Raw genomic sequence first — 18,135 nt, forward strand, 5'->3', positions numbered from 1 at the left:
ACTTTGTTATGCTTGCAGACAGGAAGCTAGTATAACTGTCCTCTGAGAGGCTCCACACAGCAGACAATGGAAAGAGATGTAGAGACTCATACCCAAACATGAGATGGAGCTCAGGGAGGCTTATGGAAGATTTAAGAGAAGGATTGAGGGATCCAAAGAATACAGGGACTCCACAGGAAGACCAACAGAGTCAACTAACCTGTACCTTCAGGGACTCCCAGAGACTGAACCACCAACCAAAGAGCAAGCACAGGCTGGACTTTGGCCCCTGCACATATATAGTAGATGAACAGCTTGATCTTCATACAGGTCCCCCAAAACTGGAACAAAGGCTGTCCTTGAGTCTGTTGCCTGCCTGCCTGTGGATCCCGTGCCCCTAAATGAATGCCTTGTCTGGCCTCAGTGGGAGAGGATCCACCTAGTCACTCAGTGGCTTGATATGGGTGGGGGGGGTTACACCTTCTTCTTCTCAAAAGATAAGGAGAAGGTAGAATGAAATGGCGGAGGGATTACTTGTGTGATGTGGTCCTGGGAGGACAGAAAGGGCGATATTAGTTTGTAAAATGAATAAATTTTAAAAAAAAGAAGAAGAATCTCAGTTTAGTAAATATGAGAGATAGGATAATATCCCACACTCCCCAAAATATGTCCTTTTTATAACAGTCAGAACTTAGGATTTATGACTTTCTTTTGATTTCTTACTACAAAAAAAGTCTTGAACTAGTAGTTGTTTGTTTGTTTGCTTGCTTGCTTTGGTAGTGCTTGAAGTCAAATCTAGGGCCCTAAGCATGCAAGGCAAGACTATCTGTGTTCTCAGCTCATGAGCATGTTACATGGCTATGTCAGCTATGTTAGGATAATTACATTATTAAGATTGCAGATGGTATTAAGTTTGCTAGCAGGTTTATTTCTCGTTATATTAGGTTGGTTTCATCATAGCAACTTTATACCTATCCTAGCTTATTGGGATAATATTTTTTTCACATTGTGTAATGGTGTGTCTCTGTGTTTTCAATTGTTAATCCTGTAGGGCAAAGGACTAAATGCTGGCAGGATATTGGTTTTGTCATTTCTATGGCCCATCACCAGCCTTATATTTGTAAATACTTGTCCTTCCACACCTGCTCAGATAGCTGAAGTTCAGACAGCTCTCTATGCCTAGAGGCAATCTAGAAATGTACCAGAGATTGTCTCGATGCTGATTAGTCGCAATAAAGATCTGACAGCCAGTAGTCAGAGAAGAAAATGGAGGGCAGAACTTGCAGGCAGAGAATGATTTAAGGGGAGATTCAAGCAGAGGTGGGAGATTCAAGAAGGACATGGAGGGAGCAGAGAAACGTATAGAGCTGGCCATATGGTTTGTCACTGGCTAGTTAGGTTAAGTTTAGAGTAGCCAGGAGACTGTCCAAGTCAAAGGCCTGAGCTTTAAACTATTATAGAAGCCTCCTTGTCATTATTTATCCCCCCTAGCAAGTCCCCATATACTGGCTATTTTTATGTCAACTTGACACAAGCTCGAATCTTCAGAGAGGAGAAAACCTCATTTGAGAAAATGTCTCCATAAGATCAGGCTGCAGGTAAGTCTGTAGGGTATTTTCTTAATTAGTCATTGAAACTGAAAAGCCCAGCCCATTGTAGGTGGTGCCATCCCTGGTCTGGTGGTTTTGGGTTCTACGAGAAAAGACTGAGCAAAGCTAAGAGGAGCAAGCCAGAAAGCAGCACCCCTCCATGCCACCTCCCCTGTATCCTCATAGCCTTTCTTTTCCACTACCTCTGGTGGGTGGAGGGCTAGAAGAGGGAGTTAAAGTATTTAAGAACCCATTTTAAAAGTAAGGTTTTGAAAAAAATTCTAAGCTACACATTTGTGTGTTGGGTAGGAAAATTGGTGCTTACTCATTCTTTCTTACAGAACTCAGTCAGAGTTCACCTCTCTGGTGAGTTCTCCAGGGTTGGAAGGTGAGAAAAGACTGTCCATAGCAAAGGCCAGGGTTTGTGGAGACTTACGGTTTTTCAGGAAATTCAGTTATATCACAGGATGTTTTCCTGAAACAGACATGGGTGAAAGGATGTTTTGCTAAAGCAAGCACGTGAATGGATGTTTGATGAAGGACACTTTACTAAATGACACCCATGTATTGGCTCATCTGACAGTGTGTTACTGAGCTCTGTTTGTTGTGACTCCAATGACAGAAATGCACCAAAAAACTTCTGCTTCTTGTCACTTCCTCGGACTCAGGCTGATGGGCAAAGTGATGTCATCTGATACAGACTCACATGGAGTTTTGCTAAACAGACTCACATGGTGAGTCTCATCTGTGTGAGGACTTGTGTTTGCTATCCTGACACCACTGAGCTGGACTGCTAGTATATTCGTGAAGTGTTTTCAAGTTGATGGAGCAGCCTCTGCTGATTCCTGTGAACTGAACTGCTGAGTTCCTGACAACGCAGATGGGATTTGCTCCAAAGAACTATTTCTAAACAGGTCCAACTCCCCTGGATCCTCATAACCTTTCTTTTCCACTACCTCTGGTGGGTGGAGGGCTAGAAGGGGGAGTTAAAGTATTTAAGAACCCATTTTAAAAGTAAGGTTTTGAAAAAATAAAGTCTGAGCTACACGTTTGTGTGTTGGGTAGGAAAATTGGTGCTTACTCATTCTTTCTTATGGAACTCAATCAGAATTCACCTCTCTGGATGCTTGCCTCTGGTAGATGGTTCTTACTCCACCTCCACCCTCTCCTTCAGCAGCGCCCTCTATAGTATCCTCCAACCTTTTATCAGAGAGCTCCTCACTTGGAGGCAGGAAGCCTTATGGCTCAGTCTTTTCCAATGTCCTCAAGGCCAGACCCGTCATCACATGGTCCTCTTATCCCTTAGAAATACGCTGGTGGTACAGGAGAGATACCTCAGTGATTAAGAGCACTGGCTATTCTTACAGAGAACCCAGGTTCAATTCCCAGCATCTACAGTACAACCATATATAACTGCAGTCCTATGGGATCCAATGTCCTCTCCTGGTCTCCTGGGTTACTGCACACACATGATGCATATATGCATGCAGCAAAATCACACACTAAATAATAAAAATATTTTTTTAAATAATTTCTCTCCACCAGTGTAAGTACATGTCATTACTTAGATACCCAGCAGACATTCCCAGCCATAATCTTTGACCTTCTCAGAGGAAAAGAATAATTCAGGTTTCTAACTGTGGTTTGAATTTCTGAAACTTCTAAATGGCCAGAATTCACTCAGTATTCCCTTACAAGGATAAAAATATCAACTTTTTCCCTCTTGCTTTTAAAGAGTTTCCAAGTTTGGTCTGACTTCAGCCAGTGTCTGTTCCCAAGCTAAACAGAGTCAGCAAAGTCCCACACAATAGTGACATGGCTGCAGTTAGGGTAAATGGAACATGCATATGAGGTCTGGAATTTTTAGGTAAGTTGCATTTTCTTTCTTGAGTGACTTAATTTCTTAGGGATATTTGCAGTCCAACTTCTCTGACTATTTGTCCAACTTCCCACGCTTTCTGTCTCATTAACAGCACATCATGTGGGAAGGGTAGGTTTTACAGGGAACCCGGTTAGTTACAAGTGACTTTAACCACCACTTCCTCCCTCTCCTTCCTCTGTATCTTATCCAAGCTTAAATTTGGAGTATGAAGGATTTCACACCTCTCCCTATTCTTCACCCCTCCCCCTCTCCCTCCCTCCTTTCTCTTTTCCCCTTCTCTGTCTTCCTGTTTACATGGCTATTTCCTTGGCCTCCTTCCTTGGGGCCAATGAACTTGCCAAGGTAAACCTGCCCTTTTCAACTCTTAATTCGGTTTGAATTGGCTTATTCCATCTAAGGAGAAACCTATTTTTTGAAACTGTAAACAAGCCCCAATTAAATGTTTTCTTTTGTAAGAGTTGCCAGGGTCATAGTGTCTCCTCATAGCAATATAGTACTGACTAATACATTCACATACATGTACGTATGTATATGTCCATGTATACATATATGAATGTATATGTTCAAATACATTTAAATACAGTTTGCTGAGTCTTTATTGTTTGTGTGTATATGGTTTCAAGACTGACCTATTTGTTTGTTTGTTTATTTGTTTATTTTATTTTTTATTGATTTAGCTTTTCAAGACAGGATTTTTCTGTGTAAAAAGCCCTGGCTGTTCTAGAACTCACTTTGTAGACCAGGTTGACCCAGAGATATACAGGTTGTCTCTGTATTATAATAATGCTGATTTCTGAACTGGCAGATATCCAGTTACAGGTGGGACTTTGAAATTGTTAAGCATCTCCTGTCTCAGTGTTTTATAAATACTCCCTCTCTCACCTTATGATTGTGTTATTAAAAAGCTGACCAACAAGACCTGGAGAGGTGTACCAGTGTTTAACAGCACTGACTCCTCTTCCAGAAGTCCTGAATTCAATTTCCAGCAACCAAATGGTGACTCCCAACTACCTGTAATGGGATCTGATGCCCTCTTCTGGTGTGTCTGAAGACAGTGTCAGTGTACTCATATACATAAAATAAATAATTCTTTTTAAAAAAATAAAAAGGAAAAAAAGCTTGTGGCCTATAGCAAAGGCAGAAAGTAGAAGGAAGAACTTCTGGGAAGAGATAAGAACTCTGAGAGAGAGACAACCGGCCACCTTCCTGGTGAGAGCACAGGGGTCCGCCCAGCCCGAGAGGTTTCTGCCTCAGGCTCCGGCGGGAGCCACCTTGGCTCCAGGACTCCGAGGAGGGCAGGCTGCACGGGTGAGGGTGTGGTATACAGAGGCCAGCAGTTTCTGGAACAGGCGAGAGCCACAGAGCTTCTGAGGCGGCGCCATCTTCACCTCCAGACAACCGGCCACCTTCCTGGCCAAAGCAACAGAGCTTCTGGGAAAGATCCTGTTTTGGGCCTTCATCTTCAGCCAGGAGGAGGTCCAAACACCAGATAACTGTGCACCTTCCCTGAAAGAGGAGAGCTTGCCTGCAGAGACTGTGCTGACCACTGAAACTCAGAGGAGAGAGATAGTCTCCCACGTCTGCTGATAGAGGGTAACAAAATCACCAGAGGAACAATCCCTAAACAATGACAACTATAACAACTAACTCCAGAAATTGCCAGATGGCGAAAGGTAAACGTAAGAATCCTACTAACAGAAACCAGGACCACTCACCATCATCAGAACCCAGAACGCCCACTTCGCCCAGTCCAGGGCACCCTAACACACCTGAAAAGGTAGACCTGGATTTAAAAGCATATCTCATGATGATGGTAGAGGACATAAAGAAGGAATTTAATAACTCACTTAAAGAAATACAGGAGAACACTGCTAAAGAGTTACAAGTCCTTAAAGAAAAACAGGAAAACAAACCAAACAGGTAGAAGCCCTTATAGATAAACAGGAAAACAAATCCAAACAGGTGATGGAAATGAACAAAATCATACTAGTCCTAAAAAGGGAAGTAGAAACAATAAATAAAACCCAAAGTGAGGCAACGCTGAAGATAGAAACCCTAGGAAAGAAATCTGGAACCATAGATGCCAGCATCAGCAACAGAATACAAGAGATGGAAGAGAGAATCTCAGGTGCAGAAGATTCCATAGAGAACATCGGCACAACAATCAAAGAAAATGGAAAATGCAAAAAGATCCTAACTCAAAACATCCAGGAAATCCAGGACACAATGAGAAGACCAAACCTACGGATAATAGGAGTGGATGAGAATGAAGATTTTCAACTCAAAGGACCAGCAAACATCTTCAACAAAATTATTGAAAAAAACTTCCCAAATCTAAAGAAAGAGATGCCCATGAACATACAAGAAGCCTACAGAACTCCAAATAGACTGGAACAGAAAAGAAATTCCTCCCGACACATAATAATCAGAACATCAAATGCACTAAATAAAGATAGAATACTAAAAGCAGTAAGTGAAAAAGGTCAAGTAACATATAAAGGCAAGCCTATCAGAATTACACCAGATTTTTCACCAGAGACTATGAAAGCCAGAAGAGCCTGGACAGATGTTATACAGACACTAAGAGAACACAAATTCCAGCCCAGGCTACTATACCCAGCCAAACTCTCAATTACAATAGATGGAGAAACCAAAGTATTCCATGACAAAACTAAATTCACCCATTATCTCTCCACGAATCCAGCCCTTCAAAGGATAATAACAGAAAAAAAACCAATACAAGGACGGGAACCACACCCTAGAAAAAACAAGAAGATAATCCCTCAACAAAACTAAAAGAAGACAGCCACAAGAACAGAATGCCAACTTTAACAACAAAAATAACAGGAAGCAACAATTACTTTTCCTTAATATCTCTTAATATCAATGGTCTCAACTCCCCAATAAAAAGACATAGACTAACTGGCTATACAAACAAGACCCAACATTTTGCTGCTTACAGGAAACTCATCTCAGAGAAAAAGACACTACCTCAGAATGAAAGGCTGGAAAACAATTTTCCAAGCAAATGGTATGAAGAAACAAGCTGGTGTAGCCATCCTAATATCTGATAAGATTGACTTCCAACCCAAAGTCATCAAAAAAGACAAGGAGGGGCACTTCATACTCATCAAAGGTAAAATTCTCCAAGAGGAACTCTCAATTCTGAATATCTATGCTTCAAATACAAGGGCAGCCAAATTCATTAAAGAAACTTTAGTAAATCTCAAAGCCCACATTGCACCTCACACAATAATAGTGAGAGACTTCAACACACCACTTTCACCAATGGACAGATCATGGAAACAGAAACTAAACAGGGACACAGTGAAACTAACAGAAGTGATGAAACAAATGGACTTAACAGATATCTACAGAACATTTTATCCTAAAACAAAAGGATATACCTTCTTCTCAGCACCTCATGGTACCTTCTCTAAAATTGACCACATAATTGGTCACAAAACAAGCCTCAACATACACAAAAATATTGAAATTGTCCCATGCATCCTATCAGATCACCATGGACTAAGGCTGATCTTCAATAATAAAATAAATAATAGAAAGCCAACATTCACATGGAAACTGAACAACACTCTTCTTAATGATACCTTGGTCAAGGAAGGAATAAAGAAAGAAATTAAGGACTTTTTGGAGTTTAATGAAAATGAAGCCACAACATTCCCAAACCTATGGGACACAATGAAAGCATTCCTAAGAGGAAAACTCATAGCTCTGAGTGCCTCCAAAAAGAAACTAGAGAGAGCACACATTAGCAGCTTGACAACACACCTAAAAGGTCTAGAAGAAAAGGAAGCAAATTCACCCAAGAGGAGTAGAAGCCAGGAAATAATCAAACTCAGGGGTGAAATCAACCAAGTGGAAACAAGAAGAACTATTCAAAGAATCAACCAATCAAGGAGCTGGTTCTTTGAGAAAATCAACAAGATAGATAAACCCTTAGCCAGACTCACTAGAGGGCACAGGGAAAGCATCCTAATTAACAAAATCAGAAATGAAAAGAGAGACATAACAACAGATCCTGAAGAAATCCAAAACACCATCAGATCCTTCTACAAAAGGCTATACTCAACAAAACTGGAAAACCTGGATGAAATGGACAAGTTTCTAGACAGATGCCAGGTACCAAAGCTAAATCAAGATCGGGTTAATGATCTCAACAGTCCTATAACCCCTAAAGAAATAGAAGCAGTCATTAATAGTCTCCCAGCCAATAAAAGCCCAGGACCAGACAGGTTTAGTGCAGAGTTCTATCAGACCTTCAAAGAAGACCTAATTCCAGTTCTTCACAAACTATTCCACAAAATAGAAACGGAAGGTACTCTACCCAACTCATTCTATGAAGCCACAATTACTCTGATACCTAAACCATAAAAAGACCCAACAAAGATAGAGAACTTCAGACCAATTTCCCTTATGAATATCGATGCAAAAATCCTCAATAAAGTTCTTGCTAACCGAATCCAAGAACACATCAAAACAATCATCCATCCTGACCAAGTAGTTTTCATCCCAGAGATGCAGGGATGGTTCAATATACGGAAATCCATCAATGTAATCCAGTATATAAACAAACTCAAAGACAAAAACCACATGATCGTCTCGTTAGATGCTGAGAAAGCATTTGGCAAAATCCAACATCCATTCATGATATAAGTCTTGGAAAGATCAGGAATTCAAGGCCCATACCTAAACATGATAAAAGCAATCTACAGCAAACCAATAGCCAACATCAAAGTAAATGGTGAGAAGCTGGAAGCAATCCCACTAAAATCAGGGACTAGACAAGGCTGTCCACTCTCGCCCTACCTATTCAACATTGTACTTGAAGTCCTAGCCAGAGCAATTAGACAACAAAAGGAGATCAAGGGGATACAAATTGGAAAGGAAAAAGTCAAAATATCACTTTTTGCAGATGATATGATAGTATATATAAGTGACCCTAAAAATTCCACCAGAGAACTCCTAAGCCTGATAAACAGCTTCAATAAAGTAGCTGGATATAAAATTAACTCAAACAAGTCAATGGCCTTTCTGTACACAAAGGATAAACAGGCTGAGAAAGAAATTAGGGAAACAATACCCTTCTCAATAGTCACAAATAATATAAAATACCTTGGTGTGACTCTAATTAAGGAAGTGAAAGATCTGTATGATAAGAACTTCAAGTCTCTAAAGAAAGAAATTAAAGAGGATCTCAGAAGATGGAAATTTCTCCCATGCTCATGGATTGGCAGGATAAACATTGTAAAAATGGCCATCTTGCCAAAAGCAATCTACAGATTCAAAGCAATCCCCATCAAAATTCCAACTCAATTCTTCAACGAATTAGAAAGGGCAATCGGCAGATTCATCTGGAATAACAAAAAACCGAGGATAGCAAAAACTCTTCTCAAGGATAAAAGAACATCTGGTGGAATCACCATGCCGGACCTAAAACTGTACTACAGAGCAATTGTGATCAAAACTGCATGGTACTGGTATAGTGACAGACAAGTAGACCAATGGAACAGAATTGAAGACCCAGAGATGAATCCACACACCTATGGTCACTTGAACTTTGACAAGGGAGCTAAAACCATCCAGTGGAAAAAAGACAGCATTTTCAACAAATGGTGCTGGCACAACTGGCGGTTATCATGTAGAAGAATGGGAATTGATCCATTTCTATCTCCTTATACTAAGGTCAAATCTAAGTGGATTAAGGAACTCCACATAAAACCAGAGACACTGAAACTTATAGAGGAGAAAGTAGGGAAAAGCCTTGAAGATATGGGTACAGGGGAAAAATTCCTGAATAGAACAGCAATGGCTTGTGCTGTAAGATCAAGAATCGATAAATGGGACCTCATAAAATTGCAAAGCTTCTGCAAAGCGAAAGACACCGTCAATAAGACAAAAAGGCCACCAACAGATTGGGAAAGGATCTTTACCTATCCCAAATCGGATAGGGGACTAATATCCAATATATATAAAGAACTCAAGAAGGTGGACTCCAGAAAATCAAATAACCCCATTAAAAAATGGGGCTCAGAGTCCACAGTGCAATCATTTTTTACCGTCAGTTTTTCTCAGAAGGTGTCTAACTGTGACTGGTAGCCAGTATAACTGCAGATCTCAGCTGGTAAACTAAGTGCTTTTATATTTGAAGTTGACTTCAGAAAGCCAATAATCAGTCCTCCTGTGAGATAGAGGCCTGAGGCTGCAGGTGGACCTCGGTTAACAGAGTGCTCACCTAGTACATACAAAGTCCTAGGTTTGATCCCAGCACGGCACACGCACCGGGGCTCACCATAGCTGGGGATACCCCATTCTCTGTATTTGATCCTACTTGCCACCCTTCATTTTACCTAGAATCCCAGACAGTCCCCCAAATTTCCTCCATCCCTACTCAGCAGACCTCTCTGTCCCAGCCTGGGGTATCCCATAATGGGCACACACCTGCTCCATTCCCTGTGAGCCAAGCAGTCAGTCATGATCAGGGCTCTAGTCAAGTGTGTTCCAAGACTCCAAGCCCAGTCATTGTACACTCCATAGAATGAAATACTAAAGAGCGGTTCTTCCACGCCCTGCCCAAATGAAGGCAGTTGCAGCTGCTGTCAGGACTGAGCTGCCCATCTCCCCACCCCTAATCCAAAATAGCTTCTGGGAAATTGTTGGTGAGACCAAGTGGTGGCAGGTTTCTTCACTTGTCTGATACGTTTAGCGCATGAATCAACACGACGAACTGTTTTGTCATTGTTCCCAACCGGCCTTTACTGAGCACAGACACAAACAATGCCTAATCCTGCACAGTGCAGGGGACAGATGGTAAAACAGTCACTGGGCCAACAGAAACTTATTGTTCAATGGCTGATGCAGATTTCAGTTTAATCAAATAATGAGGCACCAAAGACACCGTGTGTAGCTTTATTTATTTACTCAATCAGAAAGATAATCAGGTGCAGCGTGGGAAATCAAAGCAAGCTGCCCTGATTGGCTGCAGTCAGAGAACACTTCTGGACTTGAAGGGGGGCTTGAATGGAGCCTCTCAAGATGTTGCAAGTGACGCAGGGTAGTAGGGTGGGCAAACCAGGGGAAACAATGCGGTTCCAAGCAACATGGGAACATGGGAACGGCTGTGTGGACCCCACTGCCCGAGCAACTACTTAGCACACTTCAGGCAGAAAGGAAGGAAGGCTTTATTGCTCTTCCTATGAGGGGGGGGGAGATGGGGGACCCCGCCTTGATTTGCATACCTTCTCCGAGGTACATTTGCATATCAAGAGCTCTGGCAACCAGGCCCAAATAAATAATCAGCTTCATCTTTTAACCTACTTAGAGCAGGTCTTAGGGCTTTGTCCTTTTTCTGAAATTTTAAAATAAGGAACACCTGCTGTCTTCCAGCCCAAAGCTTCAGTTTTGAAATAAGCCTTTGGAGCTAAAAGATGAACGAATTCTTATAGCTACAAATTCCCTGACTAAATCAGAACCAGTCACTCTTCTGCAAAAAAACCCACTGAACATCTGGCCACAGATGTCTGTCTGTCCAGACTATAATAAAGAACTGAAAGGGGGGCTGGTGAGATGGCTCAGTGGGTAAGAGCACTGACTGCTCTTCTGAAGGTCCTGAGTTCAAACCCCAGCAAGCACATGGTGGCTCACAACCACCTGTAATGAGATCTGGTGCCCTCTTCTGAAGACAGCTACAGTGTACTTACATATAGTAATAAATAAATCTTTGGGCTGAACCGGAGCAAGTGGGGCCAACTAGAGTGAGCAGAGGACCTAAATTCAATTCCCAACAACCACATGAAGGTCCACAACCATATGAACAGCTACAGTGTACTCATATACATAAAATAAATAAATAAATATTTTTTAAAAAAGAAGAAGAACTGAAAGACTGAGTGTGTAGTTCAGTTAGTAGAGCTGAGTCTGCCGGGTAGGCACAAAATCCTGGGCTCCATCCCTGTGCTATATAAAACCCATTTGACATGTAATTGTAACCCCAGCACCTAGGAGATAAGAGGCAGGAAGTTCTTATGTTCAAGGTTGTCCTCAGCTATACAGTAAGTTGGAAGCCAACCTGGGTTACATAAAATTCTGCCTCAAAAAAAAAAAAAAAAAAAAAAAAAAAAAAAAAAAAAAAAGAAAAGAAAAAGAAAAGAAAACAAGCAAATATAGCTGCAAATGGCCCCTATGTCAGCAGCATATGGCAGAGATGCCTGAGCCCCTGTGTTTATTGCACCATGACTTGAAGCAGCTAAGTTAAGACATTGGATGGAGAGGAGTATGGATTCCCTCTAAGGAGCATCCTAGGAATGTGACTCAGAGCACCTGTCCTGGGACAGAGCAACCAGCACCCTCAACCTTAGGTGCCCATCACCTAAGGAATGGATAAAGAGAGATATGCATAGATGACACAGGTCCTTCCTTCACAGACAGCAGCCACTGCCTTCTTCTTCTCATAGGCCCTGGACATTGAGCTGAGAGGATTCCCCAATTCTCTGACCTCTGAGCAGACAGCTAGTCCCCACCTCAGCCATGCATGACAGTGCACACCTGTAACTCAAGCCATGCATGACAGCACACCTGCAACCTCAGCCATGTATGACAGTGCACACCTGTAACTCAAGCCATGCATGACAGCGCACACCTGTAGCTTCAGCCCTGGGAGGTAGGGGAAGGGAAGAGTGGCCAGATGCAGGTGAGTTCTAGGCTAGCTTGATTTTCACCTTGAGAGTTCCAGGCCAGCATGGGCTACATAGTGAGGTTCTATCTCAAAGCAAATAGAAAATTAATTAATTAATTAATTAATTGCAATTTCCACAACTATACAGTCTTCCAGGGAAGGGGTTGGAGAGAAGAGGGAAAGCATCAATGTAGTGGGTGCCTCTCAAGTGCTTCGAAACCTCAGCAGAGGGACCTAATCTTGTAAGAGAGTCAGAAGAGAATTCCTGCTGGGAAGGCAGCACTAGCTTGGGTGGTACAGTGCTTGCCTACCGTGTGCAAAATTGTGGGGTCAATAACTGGCAGCATATAAAAACAGACAGGGTAGGACAAGTCTGTAATCTCAGCAGGCTGATGATTGGGGGTTCAAGGTCATCCTCAGCTGCACGATAAGTTCAAGGCCAACCTGGGCTACCTGAACCCCTGTCTCAAATAAATAAAATGAAACAACAAAAAAAGGGATGTAGGATGGCTCAGTAGGTGGAGGCACTGGCTGCCATGCCTGACAGCCAGGCCCACTCGGTAAAAGGAAAGGACTGATTCGCAAACACTATAGCACAGACAGATAGATAAATATAAGAATTACTTTCTTAAAAATTTTAAAGAAATCCCAAGAATGTGACCCTAGGAAACGATAAGGATTTATTTATCCAGCTAGCTAGCCTTCTGTTTATCAAGTATATGAATACTTTTGACTATTTTTTTTTTATTTTGATTTAGCTTGGTTCAGTTTTCAAGACAGGGTTTCTCTGTGTAGCCCTGGCTGTCCTGGACCTCACGTGGTAGACCAGGCTGGCCTCGAACTCAGAGACCTGCATGTCTCTGCCTCTGCCAAGTGCTGGGATTAAAAATGTATACTACCAGTGCCCGGCACTTTTGACTATTTTGGATGCTACAAATACAGTATCTAATGAGGCTGGCAAGGTCTTTGCTCTGGTGGGATTTCCACTTGGGGGTGGTGGATACGTTAACAGGAAACATAAAATGATCCTTTGTCTTTTGCCTTATTTCCTCCCCAACATGGATTTCCCCCTGACACCAGTGTGCCTTAACTGTTCAGCTCAGAGTATTCCAATCCTTTTGGTAAGTATGACTTTCAAAATGACAGTAAAATGTCAGTTCATCTCAGCGAGATGACTGCAAAAGGGTCTGGTCAGCTCTGAACATCTTAGAGCTGAGACTCAGAAATCAGACTAAGACATCCAGGACAGGTCAGACAGGAGACACCTTACCTTGCCAACATAGATCCTTTCTGATCCAACCACCAGTGAGTGAGTGTGTTTTCTAGGAAGAGGTATTGGAAATGGTAGCAAGTCCTAGGAAGAGCCCCTGATGGCCAGTGCCTCACAGCTGGAACCAAGTTCCCTGAGCCATCAAACTCAGGAGCTACTTCCACGGGTCTGCAGCCAGTGTCACACAGAGGCATCTGAGAAAGCAAAGAACACTCAGCACCTTCTGCCCAAAGAAGTGGAGGACCAAGCCGCTCCTTCACTTCTGCATTCGTGTCCCTCTGATGATGCGCATGGTCTCAGTCTCCTTTCCAGGCTCCCGACACACTCTGTGGTCTATAAAGAGGACTAAGACAGGTATCTCTGGAGAAAGCAGAAATGACTTCCCCACACTAGTACAGGGGAAATATAACAGAGATGATGTAACAGGGGCACAAGAGAGGCAGTTCTGAGCTTCTGTAAAGCTTGGCCAGTACTTCCCGTTTGCCACCACCTCTACTTGAAACCCACAAGCATTTGTTACCAGCTTTCGCTCAGAGCCATAGCCTTTCTCTTTGAAGTTGTTCAAGTAACAGGCTGTTGTCCAAAAAGAAAATGTAAAATACAGATGATAAGTATTTTTTAAAGAAAAGAATTTCTGGCCGGGCGGTGGTGGCACACGCCTTTAATCCCAGCACTTGGGGGGCAGAGGCAGGTGGATTTCTGAGTTTGAGGCCAGCCTGGTCTACAAAGTGAGTTCCAGGACAGCCAGGGCTACACAGAGAAACCCTGTCTCAAAAAAAAAAAAAAAAAGAAAAAAAAAAAAAAAAAAAAAGGATTTCCCCTTAGAGTCCCCATTTGTCAATGAGCACTGAGGACAAGTGAGATAACATCCTGTGGTACTTGCTTTCTCTCTCTCTCTCTCTCTCTCTCTCTCTCTCTCTCTCTCTCTCTTTCTCTTTCTCTTTCTCTCTCTCTCTCTCTCTCAGATAAGCAAATAAGAGTCTCAGCATCCTTTGCATCCTACCCCATCAGGAATCTTGCTATAATTTTCCCATCCCCATCCCCAGTAAAGGATACAGTAAAGAAATGTTGTTTGTTTGGGGGACCAGAATGAACTAGACCTAAGCCAATCTATAAATGATGTTAAAACACACATGATTAACCAGCTACAGTCATGTAATCGATAATCCTAGGAGTCTGAGCAATAATGTAAGGAATCATGGAACTTGCCTGGTCTAGTCCACTTGAGGTACAAGCGTCATAAGTTGTTCAGGTTGAAGTCTGTACCTCCTGGGGCACTGTGTGGCTTTCAGTTCCTGAAACAGGGGCATTTCCTCAAACAGTGATGTATTCAGGCCACCTCGGTTTCTCTATTGTGCTGGTTTGATCAAGTGGTATGACTAATAGGTTTGAATGCTTGGCCCATAGGAAGTGACATTACTAGGAGGTGTGGCCTGGTTGGAGTATGTGTGGCCTCGTTGGAGGAAGTATGTCACTGTTGGGGGGGTGGTCTTTGAGGTCTCCCATACTCTAGCTATGCCCAGTGTGGCACAAAGACTCTCCTGCAGATTAAGATATAGAACTCTCAGCTCTATCTCCAGCACCATGTCTGCCTGCACATTGCTGTTTCCTGACATGATGAAAATGGACTGAGCCTCTGAAACTGTGAGCCAGCCCCCAATGACTTGCCATAGTCATGGTGTCTCTTCACAGCAACACAACCCAAACTAAGATATTTGTGTTCCTTAGAAGTCAATGAAGCATATAGACCAATTGGCAGGGCAATTTGTCTCAGACACTAATCTCTTGTGCCCTGTATAGTTTGAAAATGTTATTGTTTCTTAGCAACTACCTTTGTATTCTGCCTCTCAGCTGCCATTATATTTTGTTTCTGATAACAGTATAAAGAGTCTGATTACTTGTAATAAACTTGTCACAGCCTCGGTCTTGCTGTGACTCCCCCAACCTGTGCCTAGTCAAGATTCATTTCTCACTGGCCATATCAGGCAACATTGGCCTGGTAAGTAAGCACTGGTGCTCATACAAGAGGATCATAAATTCAAGGTCAGCCTGATCTAAGCTGTACGGTGTGATTCTGACTCAAATAAGAAAGAGGAAGAGCCGGTGGCGGTGGCACAGGCCTTTAATCCCAGTACTCGGGAGGCAAAAGCCAGCCTGGTGGTCTACAGAGAGAGAGAGAGTTCCAGGACAGTCAGGATTACACAAAGAAAATCCTGTCTCAACACACACACACACACATACACAAGGAAAAAGGAAGAAGGAAGGAGAGGCTGGAGAGGGGAGGGACCTGACTCTAAGAATTAGCTTTCATAATGACTGGGTTTGATCCCAAATTCAGTAAAACAAGCAAGCACATGACCAAGGTGGTCATATCAGAGGACTTGCTGGATGAGGACAGCCATCCCTCTAGGTCTGGAAAAGACTGTCCTCAACACTATTGGTCAGCATCTTGCCACCACTGAGGAACTAGCTTTAGGCAGTAAGGGAGAGAGGAAGAGAAGAAGAGAGGGAAGGAAGGAGGGAGGGAGAGAGAGAGAGAGAGAGACAGAGGGAGAGAGAGAGAGAGAGAGAGAGGTTGAGAGAGAGAGAGAAGATGGAATTAAGACCTTAAGAAACATTCTTAAGGGGGCTGGAGAGATGTCTCCATTGATAAGAACACTGGCTGCTGTTCTAGAGGATTCAGGTTTGATTTCCAATGCCTACATGACAGCACGTCTGTTATTCTAGTTCCAGGGCATTCAGCCCTGTCTTCTCCAGTACTGCACATTCAAGAAGCACATACATATATGCAGACAAAACACTCATACACATGAAATAAAAATAAATAAATCTAAAACAAGGGGAAGGGAGTATTTTCTCCAGCTAGGCACAGTGGCACATATCTGAGCATCTCAAGAAGCTGAAGCAGCAGAATCATCCGCTCGAAGCAAGTGTAAGTCAATAAGAAGACTCTGTCTCAGAAGAAACTGAAACGAAGAGAGACAAAAACAACTTCTGGGGCTGAAGAGATGGCTCAGCAATTAAAAGCCCATTCTGCTCACTCAGAGGCCCTCTGTGAGCTGTCTCCAGATGTTTAACAAGCACAGCTAACATTTGGCATGCACACACACACATGCAAGCCTGTATACACACATGTGAACCTTCACACATACTGGGCGGGCAAACGTTATGTTTTAAGTTTACATTACTGTGGTTAAAAGATCTATAAAACAGAAATGCCTCTAACCTGTTAGCCCCACTTGCCTGGGGACAGATAACTCCCTGGAATGCTGGGAGCCATTGTTCGTGTGAGGTAACAAGCCGCATGTTTTCACTTCTGTAAACAAGGTTGGTTGCACAAACTGCACAGGCTGTGCTTGATCACACATAGGCAGGAAATATGTCGGAACATATGCCTGCCCCCTACTGGATGAAGGCAGAAAGTATGGACCCTTGTGGGCTGTGCCTTTATAAGCACCTAACTAATGTAATTCTTGGCCATTCTGTGGGAATCCTGAGTATGGACCTGGCCACTATCCTTCTTCCTAGTCAATATTTAATAACGCTTGCATCGAATTTGGCTAAAAAATGGTGGTAGTCATTTTAGTCTCATTCTGTGGGATTAACAGTATAAGCTATGGCACAAAGAGACTACCAAACTATAATGCTTGTGTGGGGGTGGGGATCAAACTGCCAAGGTCTCCTCAGGGGAGGTGGTGGGTGGGAGTAGGCAGAAAGAAGAGCAAATGAGAGAAAAGCAAGCAGATTTTACATGGCTGTCAGGAGGGTGGGGATCTGAGTGGATGCAGGCTGTCCAGACTGACTGAGAACTCGGTGCCCTGACCTAAGGTAGCTGAGCTTTGAGGGAAGGAGGATTAGGGATGCTTCCTGGCAAACAGAAACCCACTTTAGGAAACTTGCTTTTCTGATAAACAGAAACCAGCCTTTAGGATTATGTACCAATCAAAATCCTTCTGTTTACCTGGCTGAAGTCTTTCTATTTCCCACCAACACTGCCGTGTGGGGCTGGGAGAAGAGCTTTGGAACTAACAGTGTAATTGGCTGATACAAATCAGATTCCATGGGGGTTTTGTGGGGTAGGTATGTTGAGGGGTTAAGATAGAAAAAGAACAATAAGTTGGGTAAGTAGGGAGGCTGGGAAGGAGTTGGGAAATGGGAAAGAATATGATCAAAATAGTATGAAAACATCTTTAAAAAGAAAGAAAGCAGGGAGGGAGGGAGGGAGGGAGGAGAAAGGAGAGAGAAGATAGGCTGATCGGCAGGTAAAGGCACTGGCTGCCAAGCCTGAAGACCTGAGTGCCACATGATAGGAGAGAACCAAGTGTTGGAAATTATCCTCTGACCTCCACATGGATACAGTGACACATGTGTGAACATGAGTTTGGCATACATGCACACACACACACACACACACACATCAGCAAATAATGCAATCTTATAAAGAAAAGAAGATAAAGAGGAAGGGAGGGAGGGAGGGAGGGAGGGAGGGAGGGAGGGAGGGAGGGAGGGAGGGAGGGAGGGAGGGAAGAGAGAGGGGTTGGGAAGCAGGGACTGAGCTCCAGAGCTCTTGGAAACTAAACCCGTCCAGCCTCATTGGCTAGAATGAGCACAGCCTTTTTCTGAGCCAGCCATGGCAGGATATAAAGGAGCTAGCACATTTGACTAAAACCAAAGTGTCAACTATGAGGGGGAAGAAAAAAAAAAAACCTAGGAACTAAGC

The sequence above is a fragment of the Mus musculus genome, assembly GCF_000001635.26.
Source record: "Mus musculus strain C57BL/6J chromosome 1 unlocalized genomic contig, GRCm38.p6 C57BL/6J MMCHR1_RANDOM_CTG2".
NCBI lineage: Eukaryota > Metazoa > Chordata > Mammalia > Rodentia > Muridae > Mus > Mus musculus.